We start from the raw sequence: 10,251 nt of genomic DNA, 5'->3' as shown, positions 1-10,251 counted from the left end.
TACATGTTACTATATATTCAAATATGATCAAAACTGAAAATTTCTACTGTAACTCTGCGGAGAAGAGATCAGAGCTTATCTAAACCAGTAAGATGCCTACCTCCTAGGAAAAATGTTATAGGAGGGAGTGAGTTTCATAAACTCCATAAATAATGATAAATAATGCATACCCAAACAATCACATAAAATACTCCCAACATTGATTATGATGAACACTCGTTCAATCAAGCACATGTCCCATTGGCATCTATAAATAATATTACCTTCAATTAATCACATTAAATGGAGATTGATCAGTGGCGTCACAAAACTCTCGACAAGTTGTCCTCGTATATGGTCTGTCCTCTCATACGTGTGCACCAGGGAGCCGATCCCCATACATGGCCCACTAATCTATTTCTCACTTGATCAGTCTCACATTATTTTTTCATTCTTTCTTTCTTTTCCATTACCAAAAGGAGTTCATCATGTGGTTTTGCCATATCATCCATTAGTTACACATAGGGGAGCCAATCTACCATACATGGGTAACGGTCCTAGACTATTCTTACAATCCATGGTGATCAACTTCATCCTAATTTCACCTTCAAACAAGGCACAATATAGCCATATCGCAAGTAATCCAACTAACTCATATAATATAGTAAATTGCATAGAAGATAAATAGGCACATATGAATATAATTATGGAATGTATATAAATATATATAATTCTCGTATGCTTATAATATTATAATTTATATGGGGGATCATAATGTAAGTAATTGTGTTTGTATAATATAGTATTAAAAGAGTGAAGGTTGAATATCATTTGTATATATATTCATAAGATGTGAAATGGTCGATGCATGTATGCAAATAATGGTACGCATCATTTATTGTTACTCATAGTGATAAAAGAAAGAGCAAGCTTTATTGTAACACCCGCCACCCAGTCCCGAGAGACCCGACGGCGGATGCCACATTCGGTGCCGGAGACACCGTCTTAACTTAACATATAAATCATAAAACTAAAATTATGAATTAGAAGTAAGTGAGTATTCACAAGTTTAGCGAGTAAATTTTTATTATTATTATTTTATTATTTTTATAGTAGCGATTTCATTTCATTTTCCTTGCATTTTGTTTTTATATACATTGGGAAAATTCCTACAGAAATATTAAGAATATCCCTTTAAAAACTGAGCTCGCCAAACATGTGAATACAAAATACTCCCAATTAAACTCTAAACTTCCAACATCTCCAAATAATCTTTATAATATAACAACACTTTTATATTTTCATAATTGAATAAATCCTCAATAGTATTTTAGATCCATCAATTAATTGCATTCATTATATCTATCAAGTCTTAATGAACTAATCATATCAACTGACTTCAAATATTTCATATTCAATCATTTAATAAATCTTATTCTTCTCTCCAAATATATACATCAAAATACTTTATAATTACATACTTCAATTATATTTCAAATAACATAATATCTGGAAATGTAACAATTATACATGCCATAATTCTTCATTATATAAATCTCAATCGACTACTCCCAAATTAGTCACTTCTGCTTTGATACTATTCTTCTAATCTTCAAGTAGCAACAACATCTTCAACCTACGCGTGATAAAAATCGACGCGCTGAGTATAAAACTCAGTGGTGCTCATAATTCACATACTTACCAAGTTGCGATAGCAACTTACTTTAAAACAAATTTCATAAAATTATTTACAATCATAAATGCATTAAAATTCAACATACATTTCCATTTATAGCAAAACAAATAGCACATATACTAGTAATTAATAACATAAAGAATTTAATTCTTTATACCATAAATCCTTTACTTAAGACATTTTATCATCATAAATACTTTGGTTCCTTCAAATAAACTTATAATTATTAACATAAATAATTTTATTCTTTCAAATCATAAATTCATTACTTAAACATTATATCAATACATATACTCTGTATTTTTAATACTATGTATCGAAATATCATGCTTTGAAAATTCATTTGATAACATAATCAGTAATTTCCAAAGTAATGTTTACTAAAATAATATGATCTCATTCGTTTAATTGTATTACAGATATTTTCCATAGGGCTCGCATACACTTAGGAGAAAGAGAAGCAGATAAGTTTTCAGAACAGATTCAAAATGGCCTTAGGTCGCCAACAGATTCAGAATATATAGAGCGCGTCCGCCCTAACAGAATAGAAGACACCCACGTGTCTAGCATACGATCATAGCTTCTTATCAGAATGGCATCAAATGCCGAGCATGCTCATTAGACAGAATAAAAATCAAATCACGCATCAAATTCACACTAAGTATATTAGAACCCAAAATCCTTGTTTTAATTCTTACTTCATATCACTTATCAAAAAACTTGTCTTAATTCATAATGTAAGCTTACTTTAGAATCATACTTAAACATAATTACGTAACATAGACAATTTCTTATCATATGAAATCATACATGTAAGCTTACTTTAGAACTTAAATCCACAAATAATAATAAGAAAACTTAAGGCCTTATTCATCAATAGGTTCTGCCACTCTTGGAGGATGAAGAAGAAAATGTTTTCCTCATAAATTCAACATATAGGCATGCTTAGAAATCTCCCAAGAACAGATTTATACCACCAAAGTTCAATAATCAAATCATTTCATATCAAATTCCCAATTTTCACAAAATAGTATAAACTTCACAAAATAAAAAATTGAAACAAGGTAAGAGTGTTTATGAACACTAACCTTAAACATAAGCTCTAACAAGCTTAAATAAGACTCTTGATGCCTTAGTTTTCCCTTGTCTTTGGTAGGAAGTTATCCACCCTTTGTCCTCCAAATTACTTGAAATTATTCACCAAATATCATTTCTCAAGCTTTAATCTCAAAGATTGATTAATTAGACCAAGGTGAATGGTGTCAAATTGGTGGATTTAGTGAGTATAAGTGAAGAAAACAAAGAGAAGAGAAAGAGAGGCTCAAGTTAAAATGGAGGAGAAGAAGAAAGAAGTTCACGTTAGATGGATAGGAAGAGGAAGAAAACATGTTGCTCAAATAACAACATAATTCACTATTCACTAATTCGCTAATTTCTCCAAAAAATATTCATTACTTACTTTCTACCCATAAAAATAATGTATACATACTCCAAAAATATTAAAGAAAATATTAAACATATATAGTAATTTTTCCGGACAAAAATAATATTTATTCTCGGACCGATGATACTATTCACAGACCGGTAACTTACTATTTCAGACACAGAAAAAATGGGACGTTACAGTTCTACCCCCTTAAAGAATTTCGTCCTCGAAATTCACTTGAATTTAGCAATTACGAATCTCATAATATTTTTCCGATTTAGTTTATTCTTCCTTAATCAACTAGTGCTTACTATCCGTATATTCTATACATGATTCTTCCATAAACATCTCTTATTCTATATAGCACTCAATCCAATGACCTATATAACTCCCATACCAAACATATCATCATATCAGATACATATCAAGGCATTTCATTTAAATATCATATTCGAAGATTTGCATCAAGTCAATTCTCATAAAGATCATATAGCTTATTCTCATAACAGTATTCTCCTGAGATCATATATCTTATTCTTATAACAGTGTTAATAACTTAATTCCATCGTGATACTTAATCTCAAACACTGTCATGCATACATACATAGAGTCATACATGCATACTTGCAAGGTCCACTCAAGAGAAAAATAATACCAAAGTTCCAAATCTCAATACGTAAAAGTATTTATACACAATCATAAGGTTATGCAACTCATGCAATGTGCCATATGGACTATTCCAACCTAACCATTTATCCATAACGATCCAAATAGAATTTACTAACTCATAGCAATTCGCACTTTTTTTTTTTAATCATAGATATCTCACATAAATCCATAAATCTTCCATGACTTGTAAATACTCTTATTAACTATTAACCAATCTTTTCTATCTTTATAAACTCTTAATCATTTTGGCTTAGAATTTATTCGCATAAATGCGTAGTGAGATCAATACGAATCACAATTTTTTTTTTTTTTTTTTACATAATCATGAAATCCCAAAATATAGAACTTCTTTTCTTGTATACTTCTATGTCCATCAAATCTGAATAATCAATGATTCCTAATTTGTTAAAGATTATATAATTATCTTAATTTCTTTATAGGAGTCGTTTACTTTTTCTTGGATCGTAAACTCTCCATTAAACAAAAATCCTTATTTATAACTTACATAACCTTTAGAATAAACATCAAAAGACTAAATCTCATTGAATTTAATTCATATTTATACCATATTAAACCATAAGATGCCTCAATTCATACACCACTACTAGGCACATAAAGATTAAAGCAATTTATTTCCTACTAAGAATCACAATTTACTTTTCTTATAACCATAGGAATTCATATTATTCCCAATATTCATACATTTGAAAAATAGCTAATGAATACCAGAATATATTTTACTCCACCAAGTAGTAATTATTTCTCATAATTAGAATTCACTTCTCATAAATGGCTTTAAATAATGATTCATTCCACCAACATTATTTCTTATGAAAACTACTCATCACCCATTATTATTTCAAAGCACATCAAATCATTCATCATTTAAACCTTATAATATCATTTATGTAACTACATCAATTAATATATATATTCTATCCAGAAAAATGCTTATCTCAATAGTCATAATAAATTCCATTAACCAAAATCATGTAACTTCATCAAATACATATACTAAATTCAATACTCTAATTAACTAGATTCTATTGTCCTTGAATCCGAATCCTTTATTTTTCTTATTAGATAATACTAGCAACTCATTCTCACATACTCCTTCCACAGGCACATTTACACACGTTCATGCATTTTATGTATACATTTCACATTTAACAAGTATTCAATATAAATATCATACTTTCATTATTTAACTTCAACTTAATACTTATAATCTTTATCATGCATAACTTAACAGACCTTCTTACCCATACAACAATACAAGTTCACACTTCATCTTACACACTTAAATTATATATAAATCTTATTTTCATGTTTAATTCGTAAACCAATATACTTCACAGTTCATGAATCTATACAAATGAATTCATTTTCATTTATAAAACAAAAATTTTTTTTTTCTATATCCAAAGGATTCAATAGAAGGAAAAAAAAATATCCTCATAGCAACATCATTTATCCATAAGCAACATAAAAAACAATATGCTTCAAAATAAATAAACAAAATTCATATGTTAAAAAGTCAAATCTCAAATATATTTATACCACTTAGAAATCATATCAACTCGAGAAAAAGAGCTCAAATCCTTAACGCCTCAATAATATCCCATCTCCAATAACCACTACATCGAATCCCTATCCATTATTCTCTAAGAATTTCCTCCAAGAATAATTCATTCAAATGGTCCAGAAGGATATAACCATTAATCATCAGTAGGAACCTCAATAACATACTCCATTTACCACAACACCATGCTCCAATGGCTGGTTGTTTCCAATTCAAACCAATATGGCATGTATTTAACTTAAATTACTCATACTCTCACCTCAAAATAGATAAATTCCTACACATATACACAGATAGTCCGAGAACTGCCTAAACCTATGCTCTGATACCACTAAATGTAACACCCGCCACCCAGTCCCGAGAGACCCGACGGCGGATGCCACATTCGGTGCCGGAGACACCGTCTTAACTTAACATATAAATCATAAAACTAAAATTATGAATTAGAAGTAAGTGAGTATTCACAAGTTTAGCGAGTAAATAATGTTATGAAATTTGTTTTAAAGTAAGTTGTTATCGCAACTTGGTAAGTATGTGAATTATGAGCACCACTGAGTTTTATACTCAGCGCGTCGATTTTTATCACGCGTAGGTTGAAGATGTTGTTGCTACTTGAAGATTAGAAGAATAGTATCAAAGCAGAAGTGACTAATTTGGGAGTAGTCGATTGAGATTTATATAATGAAGAATTATGGCATGTATAATTGTTACATTTCCAGATATTATGTTATTTGAAATATAATTGAAGTATGTAATTATAAAGTATTTTGATGTATATATTTGGAGAGAAGAATAAGATTTATTAAATGATTGAATATGAAATATTTGAAGTCAGTTGATATGATTAGTTCATTAAGACTTGATAGATATAATGAATGCAATTAATTGATGGATCTAAAATACTATTGAGGATTTATTCAATTATGAAAATATAAAAGTGTTGTTATATTATAAAGATTATTTGGAGATGTTGGAAGTTTAGAGTTTAATTGGGAGTATTTTGTATTCACATGTTTGGCGAGCTCAGTTTTTAAAGGGATATTCTTAATATTTCTGTAGGAATTTTCCCAATGTATATAAAAACAAAATGCAAGGAAAATGAAATGAAATCGCTATTATAAACATAATTACTTAATATAGGAAATTTATCATAAATCCCTTTTCTTTTAAAACTTTCTTAAGTTATAATGAAATTTATCATAAGATATTTCTTGTCATATAAAATCATAGTTTCCTTATTCAAAATGCAAAGCACATACACCTTAAATACCCATTTCTTTGTTAAAACTCTAAACATATAAAAGTTATCAAATAATCATACTTCTATAAAATAATGAAATAAACCTTAGTACCTTTAGGTGGAATTTGCTTAAACAAGGGGAGACATTTGCTTCACCAATCAAGCATGCTAACATAATTCTTATGCACAAAAGTATCCATTTCAACCCTCATCATGCATTATCTAAACCAATTCCACACTTTTTCAATTTATATCCATTTCAACATATCCACTACAACACTTGTCAAACTTATTGTCAAGTAAATGCTAAACCACAAAAATAATCAAGAGAACTTCATCACACATGATTTATACATACTTTTATCCAAATAAACCTATGATTTAAGACATAGAAAATTTCCAGCATTAATATAATCTTGACCTTTGTTGGGTTTTTAAGATATAACTTAAGTTCTGTGTCTCCAAATTGAGTGATGTTTGATTCATTAGAAAGCTAAGACAAAATACTACAAATGTTATGAAGGGACCACAGCCCAGATCAATCTTTAAGATGGCAAACAAAAGCTAGGAACACAGACCAACAGTCTAGACCTGATTCAGCCGAACTAATTTCAATGTTTATCAAATTCCTACTTATCCAAACACTCAAATCAAACCAATCCAAAACCAGAGAAGTCTCAAGACACAGGGCAACAACTCTCATGAAGAACTCAGAACATAATCTTATCATTATAGTGGTCAAAAGGGGCACTCAATTCAGTGATGCATGTAGCCCGTCATAACAGAGTCAGTTTGGGTGTTTCAGCCATAAGTTGAGCTATATATATCCAAATTGGACACAAGAGGATGGGTTGGAAAGCTAAGGAGCAGACCTACAACTTTCATGAAGGACTCAGACACTAATGGGAAATGCAAGGGATCGAAAAACAGTCCTTAATCACACCTAATAATACTTTTTCCTAATTTCAGCTTACTTAAATCATATACAAGGTAGAGATTTCTACCACATACTAAATACTCATCAAATATCATCTTAAGATCATAAATCCACAAATAATAATAAGAAAACTTAAGGCCTTATTCATCAATAGGTTCTGCCACTCTTGGAGGATGAAGAAGAAAATGTTTTCCTCATAAATTCAACATATAGGCATGCTTAGAAATCTCCCAAGAACAGATTTATACCACCAAAGTTCAATAATCAAATCATTTCATATCAAATTCCCAATTTTCACAAAATAGTATAAACTTCACAAAATCAAAAATTGAAACAAGGTAAGAGTATTTATGAACACTAACCTTAAACATAAGCTCTAACAAGCTTAAATAAGACTCTTGATGCCTTAGTTTTCCCTTGTCTTTGGTAGGAAGTTATCCACCCTTTGTCCTCCAAATTACTTGAAATTATTCACCAAATATCATTTCTCAAGCTTTAATCTCAAAGATTGATTAATTAGATCAAGGTGAATGGTGTCAAATTGGTGGATTTAGTGAGTATAAGTGAAGAAAACAAAGAGAAGAGAAAGAGAGGCTCAAGTTAAAATGGAGGAGAAGAAGAAAGAAGTTCACGTTAGATGGATAGGAAGAGGAAGAAAACATGTTGCTCAAATAATGGAGTTGACTAAAGGGTAATTTGGTCCTTTCACCAAAATTGGATGGCTAGGATTGAGCAATGTAATTCAATCTAATGGCTACAAATATTCTCCAAATAAAAATAATTTCTCTAATTTCTTTAATTAATATAACAACATAATTCACTATTCACTAATTCGCTAATTTCTCCAAAAAATATTCATTACTTACTTTCTACCCATAAAAATAATGTATATATACTCCAAAAATATTAAAGAAAATATTAAACATACATAGTAATTTTTCCGGACAAAAATAATAATTATTCTCGGACCGATGATACTATTCACAGACCGGTAACTTACTATTTCAGACACAGAAAAAATGGGGCGTTACATTTATATTGATTTTGAATAGCAGTAGTGGTAGACGAACTTGGTGTATTTAGATAAAACACAAATATAAAAGAAAGACTGCAGGCAGATGACTTTCCTTAAATAAGAAATTAAAGAATTAATATAAATCTTTTTGATATTTCTAGCAGCATTTCTCTAAAATAGGACCTTCCACTTATCCAAATATTAACAACTTAATATACTTATCGATTATTTCTTGCATAACTCATCCAATAGTAAATTTTATAATCAACTCTTAGTTTATAGATTAAAATGACCTTTAATCTAATTCCAATAAACTCAATATGATTTACTTCCTTAACGAGTCACCAAACAATAAATATTTTATACCCGTAAATATATAACAATTCTTTATTTAATTATCTTTATTCAAAATATAATATCTTTAGTGAAATCTGAGACTGCCTATTAAATTTAATACTTCTTTTAGCTTATCATTTTCATTCATATAATATAACTCTCATTACCAAAATAATTCATACCTATCTAACAATGAACTTCCTTTTTCTTAAATTACTTTCTATCTCCAAGATAACTCGTATAATACTAAACATTTAACTTATTCCCTCATTAGATTTATAATCCTTAATGATCATTAGTTTAAATTAAATTAAAGAATTAGTTGCTCCTTGTTAAGAACGTAAAATAAGAAGATACAAATACAATCCAATTTATAGGCAACCACTAACAACAATTTTCCATCTGCCATTCTCAGTAATTTCACAATTATAATATCAATATTTCTCAATACATTTTCGATATTTATTCTGATTTCAAATTAACTTATTAATAAACTTAACTGTCTTAAATTTTAATTTCGCACAGTTTACAAATTCTTTTCGTCTCTAGGCGGCAATTCATAATCTGATAATTTTAATGTTCTTTGAAAATTAATTATTCTGTCAATTTCACACAATTAACTTATTTATTTTAATCAAACTAATTTAATAGTAATAATTCCTAAACTTAAATTTTACATTGAATTTAACAAATTGAATCTTAAACTATATCGATTAAAAACAGGATTTCGGAGGTTCAATGTGTAAATCCCGTGTTTCTGTCTCCCAGGACTTCGCCGGAGACTCCGTCCACGGTGGCCGCCAAGTCGTGAATGCCGAGAATCGAGCATTCTTCACATCATTTGGCTCATTCTGTTGAGCTTGTAATAATATTGTGCCTTGTCGTTCTCAACTGCTATTCCGATGTGTTCCTATTTCGGGTATCTGTCCGATGTGTGACGGTGATTCCAAAACTGTTCTTCATGTTCTTGTTATTTGTCCTTTTGCGAAGGCAGTTTGGCAGGCTTTTCCCTTGGGTTGGTTCAACCCGACTGTGAACTCGTTTCTTGAGTGGGCTTCTAGTTTTATTTCCAGTTTTGGTGTTGTGGATGTTGCATTGGGTTTTTTTATTTGCTAGGGTGTTTGGTTGTGTCGGAATGATGTGGTGTGGTAGCAGAAAGTGATTAACCCGCCGCAGGCCTGGTTCCGTATATCTCGCCAGTTCTCGGACTGGCAATCTGTGCTGCAGCATGCCGAGGCCGTTCCAGCCGCTGCATCTTCTAATCCAGTGTCTGAGGCTTCGTCTTGGAGGTGTCCCCCTCTTGGTTGGTGTAAAGTTAACATTGATGCTGCTACAAGCTTACCGGGCCATCAGTTTGGGGTCGGGTTTGTG

General features: G+C 30.4%; 1 long non-coding RNA gene across 2 annotated transcripts; it reads right to left on the bottom strand.

The window, feature by feature from the left end:
- Positions 1-1,385: 1,385 nt before the first annotated feature.
- On the bottom strand, positions 1,386-8,179 carry LOC149497438 (uncharacterized). Of its 2 annotated transcripts, XR_016320234.1 has the most exons (3): positions 7,892-8,179; positions 2,764-2,894; positions 1,386-1,615 (listed from the first exon to the last, which is right to left on the bottom strand). It is a non-coding gene; the product is annotated as an uncharacterized LOC149497438 (long non-coding RNA). The 2 variants fall into 2 exon arrangements; XR_016320233.1 differs by lacking the exon at positions 7,892-8,179 and having other exon boundaries at positions 2,764-7,885.
- Between the last annotated feature and the right edge of the window lie 2,072 nt (positions 8,180-10,251).

Source organism: Jatropha curcas, chromosome 3 (genome assembly GCF_041381405.1).
Source record: "Jatropha curcas cultivar XTBG-Jc1 chromosome 3, XTBG_Jcur_1.0, whole genome shotgun sequence".
NCBI lineage: Eukaryota > Viridiplantae > Streptophyta > Magnoliopsida > Malpighiales > Euphorbiaceae > Jatropha > Jatropha curcas.
This window is presented reverse-complemented; position numbering and strand designations above follow the sequence as displayed.